General features: G+C 39.5%; 1 long non-coding RNA gene across 1 annotated transcript; it reads left to right on the plus strand.

Moving 5' to 3' along the window:
- Nucleotides 1–19,535: 19,535 nt before the first annotated feature.
- On the plus strand, nucleotides 19,536–24,806 carry LOC135974248 (uncharacterized). The gene is made up of 3 exons (XR_010591473.1): nucleotides 19,536–19,634; nucleotides 20,908–21,004; nucleotides 23,966–24,806. It is a non-coding gene; the product is annotated as an uncharacterized LOC135974248 (long non-coding RNA).
- The last annotated feature ends 669 nt before the right edge of the window (nucleotides 24,807–25,475 follow it).

Here is a 25,475-nt window from a genome sequence, read left to right on the forward strand (position 1 = left end):
GCGAACACCTGTTCTCACTTTCAGGTGACATTATAAACAAGAAGCGGGCAGAATTATCGCCCGCAAGTTGTAACCAAACTTATCTGTCTGAGCAATTGACTGAAGTAGGACTGAGTGTACTTGTAGGCTCTAAAGTTTTACATTGTTTTATTTTTGTATGCAGTTTTTTTTTTTTACATAATTCTACATTTGTAAGTTACACTTTCATGATAAAGATTTCACTACAGCACTTGTATAAGGTGAATTAAAAATACTCTTTTTATAGTGCAAATATTTGTAATATATAGAGTGAGCACTGTACACTTTGTATTCTGTGTTTTAATTGAAATCAGTATTTGAAAGTGTAGAAAACATTCAAAAATATTTAAATAAATGGTATGTAATTATTTTTAAAAAAATAGTGTGACAGCCCTACAAAAGAGATATATTGGAATTTGAAAAGTTTCAGAAAAAGGGCAACAAAAATAGTTAGGGGTATGGAGTGGTTGTCCTATGAGGAGAAATTAATAAGACTGGGATTTTTCAGCTTGGAAAATAGATGACTAAGGGGGGATAGGATAGAGGTCTATAAAATCATGACTGGTGTGGAGAAAGTAAATAAGGAAGTGTTATTTACTCCTCCTCATAACACAAGAACTATGGGTCACCAACTGAAATTAATAGGCAGCAGATTTAAAACGAACAGAAGGAAGTATTTTTTCACAACGCACAGTCAACCTGTGGAACTCCTTGCCAGAGGATCTGGTGAAGACCAAGACTATAACAGGGCTCAAAAAATGGATGGATAAGTTAATGGATAAGTCAGTGGCTGTTAGCCAGGATGGACAGGAATGGTGTCCCAAGCCTGTTTGCCAGCTGGGAATAGGCAACGGGATGGATCATTTGATGAATACCTGTTCTGTTCATTCCCTCTGGGACACCTGGCATTGGCCACTGTCAGCAGACAGGATACTGGGCTAGATGGACCTTTGGTCTGACCCAGTATGGCCATTCTTATGTTCCTACGTTCTAAGCTATTGGGCTAGGCCACGTCAGATTAGCACACTCCTTAAGATAGCTAGGAAAGAAATTCAGAATACAGGGTTCTCTGCAAGACATATTATGGTGATAAAATGTCTGTTTTTGCTATTTTGTTTGGCGACATTGGCAAACTAGCTGTATAGACCATACTGCTGTACTACTGAGAGAAACCAGAAATATTTGTAAAACATCAGGAAACTAAAAGCTTAGTCTTGATGTAAAAGGTGAAGATTTGGGATGACACTGAGATTTGAAGCAAACCATGGCTGTGGAAACAACCCTAGATTTTGTAATTTGAGGGCTAGCACAAGAGGTATTAAAATGTGTAGTAGTCCACTAAAAATGCAGAAAGTAATCAGTTTATTTCTTTTGAGAGAAAATATTAAATTTAATGCCAAAGTTTGTGCTTTGGGAAACCTTAGTACTTATAAATTTAACAAAGTTCTTGAGATATTTCTACTGAATTCTGTAAAAAAAAGTGCAAAACAAAAACCAGAAATTAAGTAACATTTAATCCTGTTTTTGATAGTACAGTGACTAATCCACCCAGAAGAAAAACAGATACTGCACACAGTACTAAGGGTGAAATTCATCCAGGTGTGGAGAGCCAATGCAAAGCTTCCCACCTCACTAAAAAGGCCCATAGTGGGGCTGTGTGGGAAAACAGCTAGCTGAATGGCAATAGAGGGAAAATGCTCATTGCTGGCCCCAGGTAGGAAGGCATACAAGGTGATGATAAGGACAGGCTAGAAGAGAGCCATAGGATCTGTTTCTGCAGAATTTATGCTTTTAACAGACTGCACAGTGTCCCCTAGTCTGCCTTCGGATCAGGGGAATGGAAAGGTGGCTTAGTCATCTTCCTCCCACCCTCTCCTCTGATGCACCAAAGATGTCCTGGCTGCAGGTGAATATTTAGAGAGACTAGGGGATTGGAACAGTGATGAAGACGGCCCAGAGAGTTACAAATCAATCTGATGACCTTCCAAGGGAACATCCAAACCATATTTTGCTTTGAAGCAGGAGATGCACCAATGGCTCTCTGGAGTTAGTAAATAAAGTGCTTTAATCTGAGACAAATTAAGTTCAGCTTGAGTTCCCTTAAATTAAATGACTTTGGCAGCCTTAGCAAAGAGCGCACAAAGGCAAATATATAGTGGCTTTTCCACAAAGCAGCTGCAATCCCCACTATGTAGGAGGATAATGACTAAAGACCTCTCATCCCTAAAAGAGGCAATTCTTGGTCAAAAATTGGAGGTAAAAGTAGCCAATATAAAGATTTTACTCTGTCTTCATCTGCACAATATTCTATGAAGCAAGTAACGATCAACACTACCAATCACCTCTGGTCTCTTTACTCATGCAGTATCAAAAATTTTTCCTTTATACTGTAAGGAAAGATTTTATGACAACCCCAAACAACAAAAATTCACTCCCAAAAGAAAGCAAAATACCAGAAATGATAAGAGTGGGAAAATTCATTAATGCCTGACTTGAGAGGAGACATTGACGCTTCCAAATACCTGACCAAACCCCCCCCACAAGGAGCACTGAACATTGGAGATGGAGCTCTATATTTTCAGACATAGGTACATGCTGTACAACACAGGCCACACTTGCAAAGTATGAAAGGATTCAACACAAAATGGTTTTCTGTACATTTATATGAAAAGGTGTTTTGGTTAAGTTTATTAATTTGAGCATCAACACCTCACTCATTCCTACTAATCAGTCAGAATTGAAGACCATAATAGGGCACCATGGATGAGGGGTTTATATTTATCTATTGACGTACTCGTGCTATATAGTGGCTAGCACAGTAATAAGCTAATCACTTTCCACACACACACACACACACACACACACACACACACACACACACTATATATATATATATATATATTTCACAAAGAGCCTTCCGAGATTCCCAATGCCTCCATCACCCAGAGATCCTCCTGAGACACTGGGACCAATGGACTTCCTTCCCCTTGCCCACAGTGTAAATAATGGCAGTAGCCGCAGTTTTTTTTGTAGAGTGTGTATTAGGGAAGTCTCTTTGGGTTTTTTCCCCAAAACAGATATGCCCTGTTAGAGAAAATATATATAGAAAAGAAAACTATAAAGGAGTGGTATATGGAGATGGCAGTCTATGCACAAACTATTTACTATCACATACTATGCAACATGAAGTCAGTAGGACCAATAGAATTACTGTTGCACACTGGAAACCATTTGCAAATTATACAGGTCTTAATACAGCTGAGGAAATAGGGCCTTCTAGCCCACTCCTTACCAGCACCAGAAGGGACTGTCCTGAGGCACCAAGCCTTGGCCTCTCTTCCTACCCTCCAACATGCGGACCTGGAGCTGCAGCCAGGAAGAGTTTTCGAAAGCCTCTAATTGACCATCTTTTCACTGACCTCTGAAACTTGGATTCTGGGATTTCTTCTCCCATCCTCCTTACCTACTCCTACCATCACAAGCCTTCAGCTACTCTCTCAATTTCCCTGTCCATTATCCTCCTCACTTCTCCCTTCTCTAACAATTCTTTCCTTTCCCCACCCCCCACTTCCACTCTGAGTGCCATCACCAAAAAAACTGAAGTTTAACAAATAAAATATATAGAAAGATCCACAGAACGAACATGCCAAATAGGGTGATGGCAGCTAACACCCCCCACCCTTTCTGCACTGTACATTCTTTGGGGGCAGAAAATACCTACTTACAGTGTAGTGCTGACCATAGCACAATCGGGTCCAAACTGTAACTGGGGCTTTTGAATGATACTACAATAATAAATAAATGCTTAGAGTCACCAAAGGGTCTCTCAGCTTTTTGCACTTTACCTAGTGGTTTAATGTTTTCAAAGCACTATAGGAAGTGTAAGTCCTCACTACTCACCTTGTGAGGTAGGCAAATCAAAGCTTATTTGTTTTGGGGTTTTTTGGTGAAGGGAAAGACAGATAAGTGCAAAAGTTTCAAACATGGCTATTGTTTCAAGTTACTCAAGTGATGCTGGTTTTAGGGTAAAGAGGTGCAGAAAAAAGAGAGAGGGACATGAATGTCTGACACTGCCACAAAGCTCTTTGTTTGACAACAGTTTAATAAAGTCAACTCCATGGCAGTTTAGCCATATTCCCAGGTATTGCAGCTACCTAGTCAGCTGTCCAAATTTAGTGTCTTTGCTGCCTAGAGTCCTAATTATCATAGTCAACTAATAAATAAGACAGTTAACAACAATTTGTACCACATAGTTAACAAACCAGAGCTATTTGTTGTAATTGTTTGTTAAATGCTTATTTAGAGCATCTAATTCAAAGTGCTACCTGGTATCAAAATACATTCCAAAATTGATGAGCTTTTGGAACATTCATTTATATAGTCACAGTGGCCAGAATTTCCTGTCTAACTTGCTTTGCACTTGTAGCTCTCTTAGAATTATATTGAAGTATTAATGAAACCTGAAAAGCACCATCATTATAGGTCTGCTGTCATGTCTTCATGGTATATTTTATAGCCCTCTTTACAAAGTGGAGTTTAGAAAAACCATTCTCCTTTTAAAATAAAACGTGACCATCTACCATTGAGTTATTTTGTCAATATTAACTTTTTCATTCTGCCTCTGCAGCGCTTATTATTTGCTCTAGCAAACCTCAGCACACCTGAGTCCTATCCATAATGGGTTAGAGTTCTAGAGTATCAATCCATAATAGAAAGATAAGCCATTTTTCACACACATCTGTCATCTCAGCTCAGGGATCTACTGACCTCTCTCGGATTTGAAAATGCTATTTTGTTATGGTTTTCCTGTCTTTTGCAAAGCAATTTTACTTGAATGATGTATAATATCACTTTACTACTTTTTATAACAGTTCAGGAGAAGTTTACAAGAACTTCTAGGAGACAACATACTTTAATATTATAACATGGAATAAGAAATTACATTAGAGGTTTTTCTTTGCATATAAAGAATCATTTTTATGCTTCCATATTTACTTACTCAATTATATCCTAGTTAGCAAACTATCATCTTTATAAAGCTTTCAATTCTCAATATTTAATTGCTGCGCTGTTCATAACCAAACATCAAGCCATAAAATTTTCAAGAGGATATCTAGGCATATTTTGTGCCTCCCTTGATTTCTCAACCACTGCTCCCAGCAGAAGGACCTGAAAGCAGCATTAAAAATATACAAAGAAGAAAAGCCTGGAGTCAGTGTGTTGCTCCAACATAATCCAACTATAGATTTATCCATAGCAAGTTTTTAAAACAGGGTCTAGCTATGATGAATTGAAAAATCCCAAGAGGCAGTTAAAGAGGGAAGTTTCTTTAGAGGTACAGTTTCAGCTAATAAGGTATTGATTTAACAAACAATATTATCATTGTAGATATGGCAGAGAGAGTGCAGGAGGAAATGAGTCAAAAAAATGAAGGAAGTCAGACCTTAATTATCTGATCTATGGTTAGCCAAAACATGGGTTTCTTGGAGTTTGACTGAAGCTTTGCAGAAACTTGCTTTAAGCTTCTGTTTTTGAAGATCTTCGCCTAGGTAACTGTCCCAGATGGGATGAGAGAGAAATGTTAGACACCTTTGTATTTGTCTCTTACTACTCTTACCTGGTCACCACCCTTCAAAGAAGCAATTCTTCTGTCCTCTTGTAATAGCTTTTCTGGTTCCATAAGTAGGCTCTATCACTTAATAGAGCCACCGTTACTTGGTTTAAATTAACTAGCTGCAGTTGTCAGTCTAGTTTTCTGATGTTTACCCATTATCATGTGGGTGGATTATTCCAAGTTGGCTTATTTGGTTATTTGTGTATGCATGTATAGACATAAGGATGCCAGTTATCCTTCATTTTCTTGAGCATATTTTTGTCAGTTTATGACCTATAATTAAGGCTAAGATTTTGTCATGGTTATATTTAGTAAGAGTCACAGACTGGTCACGGGCAACAAAATACATCACGGAAGCCATGAACGGTCTGTGACTTTTGCTGCTGCGGCTCCATAGTTCCCCCCACCACCACTGTGGTGACTGGGAGTTGCAGGGTCCCCGCCCTCCCTCCCCACACGAGGCTATTGCCCCGGCACTGGAACCCCGCAGGGGGACCCAGAGGAGGCTGTCGCCCTGTTGCTGGAACTCTGCCGGGGCCCCACTGACTGCCAGCTCCAGTCTGAGGCCCCAGGGGCTGAAGCAGAGAATGTCACAGAGGTTTCTGCAAGTCAGAGCTTCCATGACTTCCGTGACCTCCATGACAAAAACGTAACCTTGCCTATAATCTCTATTTTTGTCCTTTAAGAGTTAAAGTTCTAACTGTATTAACCCAGCACAGACAGACCAGTGATGGTGAATTAGTTTTTGGTTTATCTCTGGCCATCTACAAGTATAACATTTGAAAACTTGAATTTCTATATCCTAACAAGTGTCTTTTACCAACTCCTGTATTTTAGTTGTAAAAGTTGGTAGCATTTCAGCTAGCATGTGTATATGGGTGTCCATCATGTTTCAAGTTACTCAGCTTCTGAGTAAATGGGACCTAGATGTGGCATCTGCCAAAACTAATATCTTCATTGGCACCCAGATTAGATTCAAGTATTTCTTTTGTAATCTCACATATGATGTTTGTATTCTAGGAGATTCAAGGTTTGGGAAATTTCTATCCCAATTGGTTTTATAACAGATATATTAGTGAAACACAAAATATCAGGGTGGGAAGGGACCTCAGGAGGTCATTTAGTCCAACCCTCTGCTCAAAGCAAGACCAATCCCCAGACCCCTAAATGGCCCCCTCAAGGATTAAACTCACAACCCTGGGTTTAGCAGGCCAATGCTCAAACCACTGAGCTCTCCCTACCTTTTATAGCATAGGATTCTTGCAAACTATTTTGGGTCTCTCCCTCTCTGTGGGTCATTTTTCTAGAGGCAAACAATTAGAAACATGGTGTAATAAAACAGCATCACATCCACTTTCAGACATCAGGAGTCAATATAGCCAGTATGCATATTTAAAGCTGCAAAATAGTGGTGTTTGTTCTTTGCTTTTTGGTTTCTATTCCATTTGGATCATTCAAACAGACATTCAAACTTATTAGAAGTACCCTATCTAGGTTGAGGTACTTGCACTTAATTGGTTCCTTTTTTGCAGTATTCTGGATCCACATGGAATGAATGCTCTGAGCTACCAAAAATAGCAAGTCAAAGAATAGACATAATTTTGGCAGAATTCTTGAGAAGGAGAGAACAGTCTGCAGAGGATCTGCCAAAAAGACAAGACCAAGATAAATGGACAAATTTTAAAACCTGAATCGTATGAAGCATACTAAAGTGAGTTTGCTTTGTGGGTTTTTTTGAGGTTTTTTAAACTAAATTATGGAGACAGATGACATCACAGGAACAGCTGGCCAGTTTTCACTTGTACACGAAGATTTCTTTTGCAAAAGATATCTTCATTTCCATTACATCAGTTAACAGTCTACCATATCAAACGCTGATGTTCACTTCCCTTTCTAGCACTTTCAGCTTTTTCCATTTCTTTTTATAGAATATTATTCATGAGCTGTGGTTTTCTCTGAAGCTGATCCTCATCAAACATGACCTTTCTGATGGTTCATGTTGCTCTGCTATAAATTAAATGGAAGGAACTTGGTCTGAGATTAGCACTGGTGTCAATCAGAAATCTATCCTACCACATCTGCTCTGTCAAGCCACAGATTGGACACAAAGGAGTACAGCAGATGGCAAAAACTTTGAAATCAACTAACTTTTAAAGATGTTTTATTTTGGACATAGAAATAGGATGCTTTCTAGTGGATATTTCTCAAAAGCAGACATGATCAAAAAGGACAGTACCCACATCTGCTAGACTCTGGATGAGTGTCACTGTATCAATGACTGGAAAATCTGAAAGAAGGATGTGAGAAGAGAGTCAGTAAAGTTCATAAGAGAAGTTCAAGTTTAATACGAGCAGCAATTAACAATGAAGATTAAAAATTAAAAATCATTTGATGGGTATTTATAGAAAAAGTTGGTACCCAAAATAGAAGTTCACTAAAATAGTTCTGTAATATTTTCCTATTACCAGCTAATAAAGAAGTGTGATTTTTAGAATATTTTAGTAGAAAGCATGATAAGTGAAATTTAAATACATTGCACAGAAGTTTAAAAGACATTGCACTAGGAAGGGTTAACCATGCTATGAAGCTGTAGAAGAGGTTTGCAGTTCAATAAGAATCCAAGGACAAAAAAAGTGAGGTGATGTTAAAAGAGGAGTGGAAGAATAGTTTTGTGGATAAGGCCAGCGGGTGCTGGAACAATTTGTATAGTGGAGGTGCTGAGAGCCATTGAACCAAAATGTAAACCCTGTATATTATGGAAACAACTCCAAGTACCCCTACTTCTAGCACCTATGGTTAAGGCACTGGCTTGGGACTCAAAATCTGAGCTCTGCCAGACTGCTTATGCGTTCATCCTGCAAACACTTAAATGTGCTTATTTTCACTACCACAAGTAATCCCATTGATTTATTCATGGTGATAGAGTTAACCAAGAGCATAAAAGTATATGCAGGATTGGAGCCAGAACCTCTCTCCCTCAGTTTTCTATCTGTGAGCCCTATAAATATATCTGTGAGCCCTATAAATACCTAGAATAGATAAATAGTGCTTTGCCATCACAGAATAAAACCTAACAGACAAAGGGGAAGAATACCTAACTGTAGACTTGGAAGGTTAGGTCATAGTGTTACCATGCTCATCATTCCACACTCAAATATGTAGCACTGTCAGTTATCATGGGAGAATTAGAAGTAAGTGAGGACCTGATTCTTCAACCTGTACTCACACTGGACAGCACTAATATGGGCAGTCCCACTGATAATAAATAATTCACTCATGTCAAGTCTGGAGATAGAATTTCAACCACAAAGAAGGACACTGGCTCAGAAGCTAACACAAGTTGCTTGAGATCAAAAGTAGGCAACATGGTGAAAAGATAACAAAAGTCAAAAGTTTTCTGAAAAGAAAATGATACTAGTTGGACAAGATTTAGCAATCTAGCAAATGGATGCTGACCTAGAATAAAAGGGATCTATTGATTAATGCATTGGTGGGAAATTATAGGAGTGCTTTACTATACCTCATGCAGAAGAAAACTATAAAAACCACTTGGATTTAGTTTTGAGATGCACAGAGGCTATGGCTGGAAACAGAGGGCTAAATTCACATCTGGCACAAGTAAATAACTCCCATTGATTTCAGAGGAAGTTTCACCCAATTATTCTGGAGCTGAATTTTTAATTTAAAGAGCTTGAGGGTAATTACTGTGGCTGCATCACATAAAATTTGTTGGTGAAACTAGTATATGATGTTTGAGTCAGAAAAAGCAAGTGAAAGTTTAAGAGATTTTAGGGGTCAAAACAACAACTCCCTGCTTCACTGCAGAGGGAGTCTTGTCCACAGAAACGGAGCACTTCCTCTGGGACAGGTGAACCATATGCAAGGCCACTTCCCAGGAGGATTGCAGTCATGTCACGTCACATTATGAGGCACACAGTGTGAGTTGCTCCAGTGACAGCATAGAGGAGGGCAGAGGGCATCAGTCAGGGCAGGATCAGAGGATCTGCTGCTGCAAAGTGGAGCAGGAGCGATATGGATAGCTGACTCAGTGTGCTCCTCATCACAAGAAGAAGATTCCTTCCCTCATATATTCTGAATATCTGGCCTGCTACCACCTCATGCCTGGTGTTAGGCTCAGAATTTTCCCTTCAGCCCAGGGCATTTTGTTCACAATTTGGAGAAAATGCATAAGCATGAGAAATCACAAGAGGATTCCAGGCCTGGTTTCCAGAACCTGGATCTAATAAGTTTATATTAGTTCTAGAGGAATCAGAGCATTTTACAAGATAAGAAAAATATACTGGTTACTCTCTCCCCCCCTCAATTTCAGTAACACCATTAATCTGAATCGCACCCAAATGCCTGTAGGAGCCTGTGCCTGAGCGAGAACAGGCTGAAGCTGCCTGTTTCAGACCAATAGCACCTGTAATATCCTAGCGCATTGCTAAATGTCATTACAAATCAATCAACAGATATTTTAATTCAATATTGAAAACTCCTAGTCTGTGGGAGGGCTATACTCAAAAGGAAGCAGCTTATAAATAGCATCTCACAGAATATTGGAGTGCTTGATAAAAGGGGGTAGACAAGTGGAGCTATTTAAATTAGGGGTTGAGAATGTGGCTGTATAGTTGCATCTACAATAGCCTTTTTTCAGAAGTCTATCATTACACCACAATCATCACTGTAGTGCCATCAGCAGTAGAAACAGTTGTGCAGTGTTGGCAAGACATTTTAAAATGCAATATGCAAAATACATGTCATTCCTTGCATGAAGTATAGAGTGATTACCGAGTAGGGCTAGATACTCCCCTTGTGTAAATCAACATATCACCCTTGTAAGTCAGCATGGTGAAGACACCAGCTGAAGAACTGGCCCATGATTAGTTCAATAATTGTATAGATCACAATTTGCTGAAACTTATCCATTCTTTAACAAATACAAAGAAAGAAAAACATGGAATAATTTTAATTTCCTGTGAATATTCAATATTGGCTCTCTGATGGTTAGTTGCAATAGGTCAGGGAAGCTAGTCCCTTACTGGTTAAGCATGCAAAACATTTCTGATATTACTACTACTTGCCTATATGGATGTAAAGTTCTATTTTCATCAAAACTTGTATACAATTTTGGAATTTGCATTTGCTATAAATATTATAACAAGAGTATCTCTCAAAATATAAATGTCAGCAGAAAAATTAGTACCCCAGGGCTATTAATTTTAGTGGCTTTCCTGCATTCAGTGGCCATGAGTTAAGTTGGCTAAATGTGATGAATTAAAAACAAAGACATTGTGAATGAACCCAATACATTGTACTTTTCTAGCACAAGAACAGTTTAAAAAATCATACAGTATTACATTAAAAAAACAAAAACACTACGCTAATGTTATTTCCAAAGTAAGCTCTCAAAAACTGAGAAATGCAATAATTAAGGTTACTCCAGTGCAACTTTAATTCAACCCTGTTGTGCATATGCATTAAAATACTATTTTAGTTACATGATCACATGCTATTTTTCCCCAGGACCCTGCCTCATTCAGTGAACAGTAGGGATGGTGCCCAGGAAAGAAGACAGCAGTTCAAGATTAATACTGCATCATTTTGTGATATCTTCCTTCTTTACAGTTTGCCATCCAAAGCCTGTAAGAATACAGAACTGTGCATTTCCCCATGGTCCTTCTATGGGAGTAGAATTTGAGTGCCTCAAACATTAATACATTTATCTTCAATGTGAGATATTTTATTATCCCTTTTACAGATAGGGGAACTGACAAAGAGGCTTTCCTGAAGCTGCATAATGCATCAATGGCAAAGCCAGGATCAGAACTCAGGATGACAGTTGGGATCGGAAAACAGTTCCCTGTCCAAGAGGAATTTGAGATTTCAAATTTTTTTCCAGTCGCTAATCGGGTTGGGGAGAGGGATAGCTCAGTGGTTTGAGCATTGACCTGCTAAACCTAGGGTTGTAAGTTCAATCCTTGAGGGGGCCATTTAGGGAACTGGGGCAAAATCTGTACTTGGTCCTACTAGTGAAAGCAGGGGACTGAACTTGATGACCTTCCAGCTCTATGAGAAAATCTGGAAGATTTTCATAAAATGAAGAAAGTTTGGATCAGGTCACACAAAACATTTAATTTAAGCGAGTTCTCATGTGGGACAGTCACCACAAGACTTTTTCTATAGTCCCTTACCTTGTACTCTACACACCTTCCAACACCTTGAGCAAATGAGGCAGAGATTCTACAGAGAGCTTCATTCACTACACAGGGATTCATTGTCTAAGCACCATCCATCCCACATATTGAATGAGGCATGGCGTCCTATGGGAAAAGAGAGTGTATGATCAGATAATTAAAGACTATCATAATGCAGATACACAAGGAGGCAAATTTTAAGTAATGCAGACATCTTCAGGGGCAGGTGAAAGCTTAAGAGAGAATCCAGCAGAAACACAGAAGAAGCCCCATGCACAGCGAGAGAAGCCTGGTAGCATTACCCTTAGAGAAATGCTGAGAACACTTCTGATAAAGTGCTAGCTGAAAAAGACTTAGAGCTGTGAGCAAACAAATGATCTCCTGTTTCATTCCTATGATGTTCAAGGAAACAGGACTTCTGCTTATTTACAAAGAATATACAGACTGCATCAAAGAAATACCAGACTCCATAATCAATTTCTCCTAATGAAAACAACCTGCCAGACTCTGAAAATTGACTAACTGCTCTGGACAAAAAGGAGTAACTTTTTTGGTTTGCAAAACTAGTTTGATCTTAAGTCTGTTTCATTTTTAAATGTGTGTCCTTGTCAAGAGTGTTATTATCTCTATTACACTGAGGGGAGGAGGCAGGGCCAGCTTTAGGAAGTGCGGGGCCCAATTTGAATAGTTTCAACGGGGCCCCGGCAGGGATGACTCACCCGGGGGCACTCTGAGTCTTCGGCGGCACTGAAAGACCCGCTGCCGAAGACCCGGAGCGAGTGAAGGACCTGTCGCCAAAGTGCCACGGAAAACCCGGAGCGCCCCCGGGTGAGTAAAAAACCTTGGGCACAGGCGCGGGGCCCTTTTATGCCTTTAAAATCTTTACAGTTTTGCCATAACATGACTTAATTACTTGTAAATTATCAGCCCTCTGCATTTGTTTTTTTACTGTGCTCCATTTTCTTCTCTGTACTCATGTTTACCCCATTTTTAAGATAGGTATTGCATATAGCTTCTGGGTCCAGGAAAGTGGCTTTTTGTAACTGATGCCCCACCTCTGCCCCTTTTCCATTTGAATAGATCTTGGGGCTCAATTACAGGAAACACAAATGAAGTCAAACTTCCACAGAAGCCGTAATTCAATTATTTCTCTTTTATACATACAAGCTTATCAGTATTTATTATCTCAAAAAAATGTGTTTTGCAATTCATGGTTCAAAGCACATTTTCATTAAACTGTAAATCTTCCCCTTTGTGGTGATCTTGTCTTGCTCATATAAAAGGTACTCTGCATCAAAAACAAAATGAATGCTCCTCACTGATGAACAGGAAAAACAAGGAAATAATGGCAGCTAGAAAGCTACTCTATGAAGCCTTAACCAATCTTAGGATCTTAACATATATTTAAATGGTTAAGCAGTTTAACAAAGCTTAAATGTTTGCTTTTTAAATTAGTTTTGTAGTCAGCTTTCAATCTCATTTGAGTCCAATTTTCTGAATTTTCCCTCCTCCCAAAACAAATGTTATTTTCTTGTATTCTCCCAGCTTCTGATCATGAATGACTTGTGATCCAAATTCTGCTTATTCCTTTGAAGTCAATAAACCATTCACTCAAAGCCTGCTCACCTTATTCATGTAACCCCCTTTGCATGCCAAAACTACTGCATAACAAAGCTAGAAATTGAAGTTGTATATGTTCCTGCCCCTTAACTGTAAAGACATTGTTTTAGCTTTCCCAAATCCACTTCTAGACTTTTGAACTTTTAGTTCAAAACAGTTTTTGCCAAGTTAGCACTATTAAAAAGTCCATTGGCCTATAGTAGAAAAGGAACATTAGCAGTCATTCGCTAAGTAAGATTCCTATCTCCCACATAGTTGATAGACAGGAATGTTACACTGAGTAGAAATGTCAAACAGTTTTCTAATTGCAGCTATTGCCGATTATGGGGATTAAAAAAAAAAGACTGAAAAGCTAAATGCCATATAGACAACTGTATCAACCAAAGCTCTGTAAATAATTTAGCTTGAACCGCGACACAACTCAAAATGATGGTGGATTGGAGTCTTTGAGTCCATGAACGATGAATTCAGGTTTAGGAATGTGCACAAAACCGGGATGATTTAGTTAACATAACTCTAGCCGTCCCTCCAAGTGATCCAGACTCCAGGCATCTCCATTCTTCAAGGACCTGCAACTTTCCTTTCCCACACCTTACCATTTTGGGAGTGAGATGCTGGGGGAAATCTATTCAACAGCACAATCCGAAAGCACAACTAAAGAATGTTTTCTTCTTATCCATCTCCTGCCTCCCTTTCTCCTTTCCCATAATCCTCAGACATTCAGAAGATTGCTGGCTGTAGGTCCAGTGGTAACACAATAGGTACACATTTACAGTTTTAAAGGAAATGTGTGGAGGGGGAAGGTTCCACATAGTATTCTGAATCATTTGGAGAGCTACCTGGGGATGAAGGAAACTCATACATACATTTTCCCCTTCTCAGGTTTGGGAAGTTATGTGTTTTGCTGAGTTGAGCCTCATCATGATAAACTGGGTTTATTTTTTATGCAGCTAAGGAATCTCTGACTAAGACATTGCTTTGACAGTTGTCTCTCATAATTACAGCTATTTGTTCTCCTCACAGGAGAACGTTTAAACACAGACTGAAAGCAAAGCAAAAATACTCTTGGAAATATTGCCCATTGTGTATTTTTCAGCCTGGAAATCTATTTCCATCTTTTCACCCTATACTATTCCAAGCTTAATATGCAGCGTTTGATAAAGATTACATCCCTCAAATTTTGGAAATCACATGCCAAATTTGCAGACGATCCTATTACTTATGCCTTTTGCATGGAAAATGTTTTAATATAACAGTCAGGAAACTAGAATACATGTTTAAGATTACCTTTATTTTACTTGTGTGGAGAAGTGGTTATGTAGTAAGAACTACCTCTGATCTCTTAAAGAAAATGAATAAAGTCATTAGATACTGGGTTACTTTGGTTTTCCAATGACATAGCTAAGAGAAGATGAAAGAAGTACTTAATCAACATCAGCCTGTTCTAGTTTTGCCACATGGAATGCAGAGGAATCATTTTCAGGTAAAGAACTGAAAGTGTGTTCCAGCGGCCATTGTCTAATTCAGATCCACAGAACTTCCCCTGCATCCTCTACCTTGTACACAAAGCTTTATCTGTAATTGAATCCTTAGGGGATGAATTATAATTCTCTGATAAAATAAATCCTACAATATTTTCAAATACATTTGGTGGATTTAAATATTAAAGCTAATTTGCCTCAATGGGAAATTAAAATATAATTTTGAAACATTTTTCACATTGGTGTGGTTAGCCTTTGTTCACCTCCAATATACTGAAAGACGACACCTTCTAAGCTGAAGTAAAGACTTACACTGTGGCATTCACTGTTAAATATAAACTATTTATTCATTTAAATTCATCTGATAATTTACAGATAGCGCTTCTGATTGTCCTGAATGTTCGATCTATTCTGTGCTGCTCTGCAATGTAATTGTTGTGCAATGTTTGAATAAAGTGCCTGCTGGGGATTCAGTAGTTGCAGATGCAATCCTTTAGTCACATAACCCAGTTGTACAGGAGACATGCTGGTCCTCGACTGCCACTACAGCATAGAAGCCGAAGCCAAAGCAGATGCAATAAAAAGTGGGTGTGGTTATTTCTATAGGATGCTCTGCTATCCCTACTATATGAAAAGGTACAAAATGACATAACGAAGAGCCATCAGTGGGCTGGTAAGTCATGGCACAAAGGTCCTCTACACCTGCTAAACCAGTGGCTCTCCAATTTTTTACTGGTGACCCCTTTCACATAGCAAACCTCTGAGTGCAACCCCCCCTTATAAATTAAAAATACTTTTTATATATTTAACACCATTATAAATGCTGGAGGCAAAGCGGGATTTGGAATGGAGGTAGACAGCTCACAACCCCTTCCCCCCCCCCCCCCATGTAATAACCTCGCAACCCCTGAGGGGTCCTGACCCCCAGTGCTAAACAAAAAAAACCCTGTTCAAATGGTGCTAGCCTACAGGTACCTGGAGCTGGTAGTGTGGTCAATGGTTACTATTCATATCCATAAATACCCTGTGAAAGCACAAGCCTAGAGCAATGTTAATAGACCTGTGGGTAAGGTAGCCAATAACAAATCACATATACACAGCAATAACTGAAATGTAGGAATTGTATCTCCAATTGAAAGAGGGGGTGGGAAAGACAACTCCCCACCACCGCACAGGGCTAAATAAAATGTAATTAATCTGTTGGAGACATCCTATGTGCAGCTATGAGACAGCTTATACTACTGACAAACTCCTATATCAGAACACAATCCTGTAAGCACCATGGTTATACCTTCAAAAGCTAGATAGGGAAATGGGTTTCTATGACTTGAGCTATCACTCCACAGCAGACCAAGGCAGGTGCAGAAAAAAGTGCACTTCAGCAGAAGACATGATAGTAATGTTTATGCCGCAGAAACCTCACTGTCATGTACATGGCCTATGAAGGCAGAAGTGGGTGCATCTTCTACCATTCACCCACATCGATATCCAGCAATTGCCACTGCTTTAGTCATTTGCCTCTGTGTACGTTAACATCCAATACCATGGCTGGTTGTTTTGAGGGCTCACTACACATATTCCAACCACGCTCTCTATGAGAGTGCTGTTAACTACTGCTAGAAAATGCTGTCTCAGACATCTTTCAACACAATTTCTAGGCAAGAGTCAAATCCCCAATATGTCTATCTGGATTCTGTGCCACACTCCTGCCTTGGTCAAGTTGAGACTGCTGAATGGCCAATTTACAGCTTGCTGACTAGGTTGCCTTTTTAACATTAAGCCATAGTGGTTTCAGGTATTTTACTGGTTTGCCAAAGTCTCCCCATACAGATGTGGCTATCAATGTTAAATCAACATTACAGAGCTTCCCTCAATCATGAAGAAGCAACCAATTCTTCATAGTCAAAATGGTAAAAAGTCATTTAACTGTAGATAACCAAATATTCAATAAAAATGAAAACATATGAAACAATTTCCATGCCATGTTATTTGTGGCAGCATATATATATATATAGATATACATATATACACATACACACACACACGTGCTGTTAAGCCAGTCCTCTCTTTCAGTTATTATTGAAGTGTCCTCATTGTAGTGACAGAAATAGAACACGTGCACAATCCTACATTAGTGAAGCTGAATCACCATATTTTAGAAGTGCTAGTGCCCAGTGTCTTTTAGAAGCATAGTCAAACAAGTTCTAATCATTTTCATAATTACTTGTTCAATGCATGTACACCTGATGCTGCATTGCTTGACTGAGAAGCATGAAAGTGACTAAGGTGTGCATTTAGCACATCTCCTAGTAACATGTAATACCAACTCTATAGCTAAGTTTAAAAAAAGAACAAACATCTGAAATCACTGCATTGCTTGGCTAAATAACTGCAAATGTTGTCTCTCTAGAATACCTTTTCAAACAACAAACATGCTACATTGTCAATCAAGTAAAATATCTCACCAATGTAACTCACTAAAGCATGAAAAAAGACAACATATGGTGCACTACTCAATAGCAAAATATTTCTTTAAAAAGCAAATGATCATGTTTGTTTTCTAATTCTAGCACTTCGTGTAGCAAGAGGTAAGATGCTCTTGTAGTTAAGGCACAGGACTGGGATTTTGCAGATCTGGGTTGAATTACCAGCTCAACCACACACACACACACACAAAAATCTCACTTCCAAATCTCTAAAAGATAGGGATAACAATTCCTTCCTTCACCCTCTCTTTTTTATTTAGATTGTAAGTAGGTTTCAATTTTGTTTTCATACCACATTGGAAAGGATTCGTTTTTTTTGTTCCAGTATTTTCACAAAAAGGGAACTGGGCCTAAATGTCCATTTTAGGACCAAAACTGGACAGAGATGGGGCCTGGTGGTTGGGCTACTGGCCAGGGATGGGGAAAAAAAAAAAACAGATTCCGGTTGCTGCTCTGGCTGATTCAGAGTAGAGTTTTTCCATTCCTGATCATGCAGAGCAAGGGTCTCCTACAGCCTAGGTCAGTCCCTTAACCACCAAGGTAGCAAGTCTCACATGCATTTTAATTTCACCAAAAGTGTTCTAACCAGGTCTAATTGTAAGTGCTTCCAGACTGTCACTGACTATGTATTTATAGGGTGCCTAGTACATTAGGGTACTGATTTCAGTTGGGGGCTCTAGGAACTACAGTAATAAAAAAAAGCAAGGGTTTGATATTATACATTATTACTACTACTAGCTAAAAATTAACAGATTCTGCAGATGATGTCCTTAAAACCTCTACAAAAAAGGCACTGACATATAGAAAAGTCAAGGTGTGGAGAATGAGGGAGTTGTGCATAGTTTTTTATTATAGTCATGTCAGATTATTTGTTTGGGATTATCCTGCCTGACTGCACAGAATTTAAATCTAAGTATGAGGTGGGAGTGGAGACAAACAGGAAACAAAACAATGAGAGCAAGGAGATGGAGTACCTTATCAACCATCACCATCCCCCATTGAAGCTATTACATAATGAATGTCCATGCCTGGCTCCAGCCAGCCTAGCAAGGTTTATTCTTCAGACCCAAGCCTAAAATCAAAGGGAGTTGTGACAGGGTGCTTTATTCACCACTAGATGGTGCTGCCTGCTGGCAATTCTGGGGATTAGCTGGTCAGGCCAATGCCCCTTCCAGCAGTTACACCACATCAGTTTCTTCTCTGCAGCCCCTCTCTGGCTCTCAGGAAACGCAACTGTCCTCTTCATCACTCAGCTCTCTGGTTGCCAATATTGTGGTTTCCCCATCCAGAAGGGAGTGCATCAAGGTTCCTGCTCTCCAACACTCTGAGGCAGTCTTCTGCTACACTCCCTCACAGTGCCACTCCCACAGTGGCTGGCAAGGGATCCTGGGGCCACCCTCTACTCCAGGTTCAGGCTTAGGGACCCTCTACACAGCAGCCAAGGTCCATTCCCTGCACCTTGCTGCCTTTCCCTGAGCCATTTCCATACTACCTGGCCTTTCCCACTCCTCTGGGTTTGCCAGTAACTTTAGGAAACTAGTCTCTACAGTTCCTCAAACACTCCAGGAAATGACTGCAGCCTTCTTCCTGCCACTTCTTCTGTTTCCATTTTTCTGTCTTTGATAGAAGCCCTGCCTGTCTCTCACAGGTGAGCTCCTCTCTAATTAGCTGTCTCAAGCCTAAAACTCTTCTCTTTGCAGTCCAGTTAGCTGATTGGGCCCACCTGGTCTAACTCAGCTCTTGCAGGGCCAGTGGGGGGTGCACACCCCATCACAGGAATATTAAATCATTGAAGGATCTCCGACCTAAGAATGAAAGGGGGTTTGTGTGAGCAGCAGCTGGAGTGGAGCATCTGAGAGAGACACACTCAGAGGCTAGTGCAAGCGGCTGTTTGTAACTCTTAGCAGAGAAGTAGGGCAGTCTGGGCTTAGTGGAATTTACCCCACCCTGGCAAGGAAGTTAAGAACAAGGTACACGGGTCTTTGGTGTTGTAACCAATATCTGATCTCTATGTACCTTTGGGTGAATGAATAAACAATGTTTTGTTTTGAAGAATCTGTTTCTGAGTCACGTTAATCAGCTGCTGGTCACAGGTGCCTGGTGTAAGAGGGTTTACAGCTGACAGACAAAATTGGGCTTGGTGGGTTAACATGGTTGGGAAACAGGGGAACTTCCAGTTACAGAGTGGTTGAAGTACATGATCCCACCCTTGACAGAGGTGAAGAGAGTCAGGCCTATCATCTGAGGGGCGCACTTGAGAGGGACAAAAAGGGATCTAAAGCTCATTCTGTAACTATTACACCAGATAAAAAAATTTAGGACTTCTGTATTTGTCTCAAATTAAATGCTAGTTTATATAATCAAACATTTTTTCCTGTTAAATTCTCCCCGTTCTCCAAGTGGTGCAATTTCACCTCTTGAGCAAGTATATTATCAAGTTACTGAACATAAATATAGAAGTTGAAAGGAAATTTGGTCAAGACATAAAGGCTGATCTCTTAGCCAAACTAGCAGGCTAAATAAGTCACCAAATCTATGTAGGTAATAAATGTTTCTATTAGCCTATTGCTTAGTATTGTCTGGAAGGCATCATTGCTGGAGAAAAATGAAGATTGGTTTCATGTATCCTTATTTTTCTTGCTGATACTATTACCACATAAAGGAGATCTCACTCACCTTTCCAAACGTACATTTTGCAGAAGGCATCCTGAAAGCTAGGGGAGTTGTGGTAACGTTGCTGATCAATTGTCACTGCCCACTGGACATGTGTCAGTGCTGCTATATGCTTATAACAGACAGCTGGTGCATTGCTAAAATAATTCTCCATCACTGAATGAAGGATAGGTTGATTTGGACTAATCATTTTACAAGTTTATACAATGGTTCATTGAATATTATAGTTGGGCGGGCCAGTATTTTTCTCTTTAAAAAAACATTTTGAGTCATCACTATGAATACCTCTTTTCCCTAGTGTACTGTAAATATAGTATATGTTTCTTATTATACTTCATAATATATCCACTCCATTCATCTACCAAAATGACAAAGCTCAAAATTACTATTATATTTTAAAAGCTGTACATGTTCTCATGTAAAAATTACTTTATAAAAGCACTCTTCAAAGTTTATACTGAACTCATTCATAATATCCAGGAAACCTTGTTTGAAATCATACCCCGGTCTTTTCTCTCTCAGAGATATTTCCCAGACTAATCTATTGCAGTTATAACATGTAAGTGCTTTAGGTAGTCTCCCACCCCTTAGCCAAGGAACCCTAACACATTCAAACACACAGGGTAGTATGTTACTGCTACCGACATTACCATGTGCAACAGGTAGCATCTGCAGATGGAAGCTTGACTTTAAATCCAAAAATGTGCAGTCTGTAGGGGGTGATTTTTTTCTTCTTTTTTAAAGATTCTACTTTCTTAATATTAGAACTGCACCAAATGAAGATTTTACCTGCTATTTTCTATTCTCTCTTTGTGTAGTGACTGCAGCAACTGAGGCTAGAAGATATGAACACCTGGATCCAGGCAGCTAAGTCTGTGTTCACACTGCCACCTGGGCAACTGCACATGATAAGAGGTATTTCTGGCTTCATATACCATTTGGTTATGGCTGTAACAGTTAAGGCTGCAAGAAGGAGCCCATGACAATATGTGCTTCTTTCACAGCAAGGCTTCAGATGTGCTCTGTTGAGAGTGATGTTATGATTTCGTCCAATTTTTAAAGATATGTTACTCTTCTCACATACTTCACCTGTATCTTTATAGAGTTCACTTTCAGTAAGCTACTCTCCATGCAGGTGGTGGTGCTGTCTGTATTTGGTATGTGAAGGTAATTTAGACCTGTCATTTGTATATTGCTGGCCCTGAAGTTCATGTCACCGTATTATCTCCCCTGTGGGATTTCCATACATGTTGAGTAAGATGAGGGGCAGAGCTGATCCCTACTGTGGTTCATAGATAAAAATTCTCAAGGCAGAGGGAGAAGTGACCATTTGGGATGCTGGTCCAATAAAAGATATTACCTCACCTGCCTTGTCTTCCTTTGGGAATGGTCGTAAAAGGGATTGGAGCTGACTCAGTCCACTCTTTCCAGACAAGTCAGAGCCCAATCATCCTCAATTGTAATAAATGTAGCAGATAGGTAGGATAGGAAGGATTAGATTTTTATCAGTAAGTGTCGGTAAACATCAATTTTGCCATACACACACAGACCAACCAAGATATTTTTAGCAATAATCAAATTTTACAGATAGGCAAAAAAAAATGCTGCTTGAGAACTTATTAGAGTTTGATTAAAGGATATTTAATTTGTATATTTTGACATGTGATGTTGGCAATTTATGTTTTATACATTTATATAAACATTTAACACTCTGAATCCCATCTACTGTCATTACATAATTATCATATGGCCCACTCATAATGTCCCACAACTGTGAAAATTTATACATAAAAATAGAAAAATGCTTAAAAATAAATATCAATATTGTCCATCACAGTTATATAGAAAATTGAATTTTGCCAAGCCTACAGAGCTGATATTTCCCCCTTATGTATTTGAAGACTGTCCACCAGTGGAATCAATACCATACACCGGCTGAAGTCCTGCTGTGAGAGATCAGAGTTATTGGCAGAGGTCAGAGGCTCTCATCAACCTCTCAATCATTTTAACTAAAACTAGGAGGACAGGCACTGAACATTAATTGATGGGCAATCATCCACACTTAGTCATGTTTTTGACCGACAGCTCATAGCTATGGTAGCTGTGTGCAACTATGCATCATTTTTGCAGTTCTATAACTCCTTTCCAGGATCTTAAAATGTCAAAACATTATTTAAGTCTCAACATAACCTGTGAGGTACTATAGGCAGCATTATACATTTATAGATATAACTAAGGTACAAAGACAAATTATTTAAAAACAGATACATCAGGATTTTATTCCAATATTTGCTATCATTTCTACTCTCTGAAACTGCCAGTCCCACTCTTTCCTTCTTTAGAATTTGTTTTTATTTTTAAACAATATTAATAGTTATGATATAGGTTATATTATCCAGTATTCAAGAATAAGGAGCTCTAAACTGTTCAGTTGTAAAATGGTTCAGAATTTCTATAATATCAACAGACTGCAGCTTCATTCATTACAATTTTATAATTATGCACTAAATATTAACATATCACATATACTTTATAATTAAAAGTTTAATTAGAGGGATCATATTAACTCCATCTTGGCATTATTTGGGGATAAGTTACGTGTGGAATTTTCAAAGACTTCATAATTGTTCAAAAACCTCCATATGATTTTACCAATTTAATTTATTTTTTTTTATTTTATTAAAAAAATATGTTGTAATTAAAAATTTCAGGACAGTTTGCCTGATGGTGTAAATCTGTGTCATTTTATTCACATCACTGGGGCAATGGTAATTTGCATTCGATGGGGACCTGGCCTCGAATTTAGAAGCTATCATCGCTATTTAAGGCCTTTATCATGCAGCTCTTAGAACCAGTAATTACATTTACTAGAAGCTGACCACATTTTGAATGTAAAGTCATAGGTGCAGGGAAGAGTGCTAGATCCTGTAACTAGAAGTAACTAGAGTCCCATGGCCCCAATTAAGTCAGTGGGGCTTCATAGGATGAAGGGATATGCCTTCATGGATCCATTTCCAAGATCTATCCTTTATATCAGGGGTCGGCAACGTTCGGCACGCGGCTCGCCAGGGTAAGCAACCTGGCGGGCCGGGCCAGTTTATTTACCTGCTGACGCGGCAGGTTCGGCCGATCGCGGCCCCCACTGGCCACAATTCGCCGTCCCAGGCCAATGGGGGCGGCGAGAAGCCGCGGCCAGCACATCGCTCGCCGGCACCGCTTCTCGCCTCCCCCTTTGGCCCAGGACGGCGAATTGCGGTCAGTGGGGGCCGCAATCGGCCGAACCTGCCACATCAGCAGGTAAATAAAACTGGCCCGGCCCGCCAGGGTGCTTACCCTGGCGAGCCGCATACTAAACGTTGCCGACCCCTGCTTTATATAATATTTTAGGCAAAAAAGTCTCTGATTTAAAACCTCCCTGGCTTATCAGATCCCCCAGTTGGATCTTTTCATGATACATTGTCCCTTGCTCTCTCTTTCAGGTTTGATCGTTCTCTTTATTTCTTGGCCCTCTCCACCATTCTCTCTCTTTCTCTGTGAAAGCCTATTACTCTCTTAAGACAACATGCACATAGCCTTCCTTTCAGGTAACAATCCCCTCTTTCTTTCCAAGCCTTCTGCTCTGATTATTCAGTCTTCTTTCAGCTCTGTATCTCCTTTGTTCCATACCCCTCTATAGTCTTGGCCTTGGTCTTGCTGGGTGTGTTTTGTTATACTGTTATAGTCTGTTAAAATATGTATACATTAAATCCCATATATAGTTTGTAAATATATAGCAGCAATTCAAGATGGAGTTTGAACTGCCATCTTGTGACCACCATCTTGTTGTTTACTGTTATCATGGCCCATTCATAACTGGATCCAACCGTTTTTTCCAAGGACAATTTTACCTCAGATTGTTTCCCGCCTTTGCTGGGACTGTACCATATTTTCCCGCCACTAAAGGCATAAAGGGACTGAACTCACTGACAAGTGGTGCATCCCAGTGACTGTGCATGTGCAGTTCAGGCATTCACAGCACCAGTGCATCGTTGAAGGGCCACCACCATGCCTGAGATGAAGAGAAAGGGAAGAAGACATTCCATCTTACCTGCTCCTGTTCCTGGATACAACATCACCAGAGGGTTTCGGTACGCTTCTTCCACCCTAAGACATTGAGGGACTCTCCAGTGCTCCTCCTCTGCAGGTTCCAATTATCCAACGAGTGCAGGTCCTGGACTTCACCGCCGCCACAGACGTGCTGACAACATAGTGAGATAAATAGGGTTTCCTCAGTTGGGGGTTTATATGTGTTATTGCCAGGGTGATTTGTATTTTGGGCCTAAGCTTCATGCTCCTGTTTTAAAGCTGCTGTTTCACTGTTTTGTATTGTTTATCTAGTTACTGATTATTCACAATTACCCCTTCCCTGATTTGTAAATTTATCCCCCCAATACACTTACCTGTTGTGTTCACCTTTACCTATTGCCAGTTTTTTATTCTTTACACTACACGTAGGGAAGAGGGAGGGAGACCTGTACACCAGTCCACCGGTGACAGACACGGCAGAGAGTGGGTCTGCTCTTCTGAGTAAAAGGGGCTTGTTTTACATCTCGCTACCTACATCATTATACATTTAGAGTTACCTTGGCTCCCCTTTGAGGTACCAGTCTCTGCTCCAGCCTCCATCCACAGGTTTGTTCAGTTTTCAGCCTTCGCATCTCATTTTCTCACTTTCCCTTTGCTCCTTAGTGATTACAGAAAGAGTAATGGGTCCTAACATGTATTTTGCATGCTTTAGAAGTTGAGACACTATTTTCTATGTACTTTGTATTCACATTAAACTGTTAAAACCAACCATCTCTCAGCAAAAGCATCATGTTGAAACAATTACTTTTTCATTGGGAGTTCACAGATGTTATAAACAAAATAAAAATAAATTAACTAAAGTGATCTGGGGTAGAGGTCACTGAAGAAAATACTAGAGCAATAAAGAAAAGTCTAAATGATCAGGAGAAGCAATTAAAAACCTATTATAATTATGTCAGTAAATAATGGAGAAAACGTGTAAGGAAGTTCTGACAGAATTACATAGTTAACTGGTGGATTGTGTTAAGAGCTGTTCAGTTAGTAAAAGCAAACATTATCCAGACTATAGACACTACAAATGCAAGAAAAATGAGCTGAGGGCAAAATGAGATGTCTAGGTACAAGCTTAACATTGTTTGATGTATCTTGCATATCTTGCCCAGAAAAGCAGTTCAGTGACATTACTGTTTTTCTCCTTATGCAAACAATGCAACAATATAACAAGTGAGATCATATTTGAAAGGGCAAAAAGGGACTGAAAATGCTGTTTCCTACAAAGAATCAAAGTGGATATGCAGTGGACTGTGCTGAAAGTAGTAGA

This window comes from Chrysemys picta, chromosome 11, assembly GCF_011386835.1.
Source record: "Chrysemys picta bellii isolate R12L10 chromosome 11, ASM1138683v2, whole genome shotgun sequence".
Taxonomy (NCBI): domain Eukaryota; kingdom Metazoa; phylum Chordata; order Testudines; family Emydidae; genus Chrysemys; species Chrysemys picta.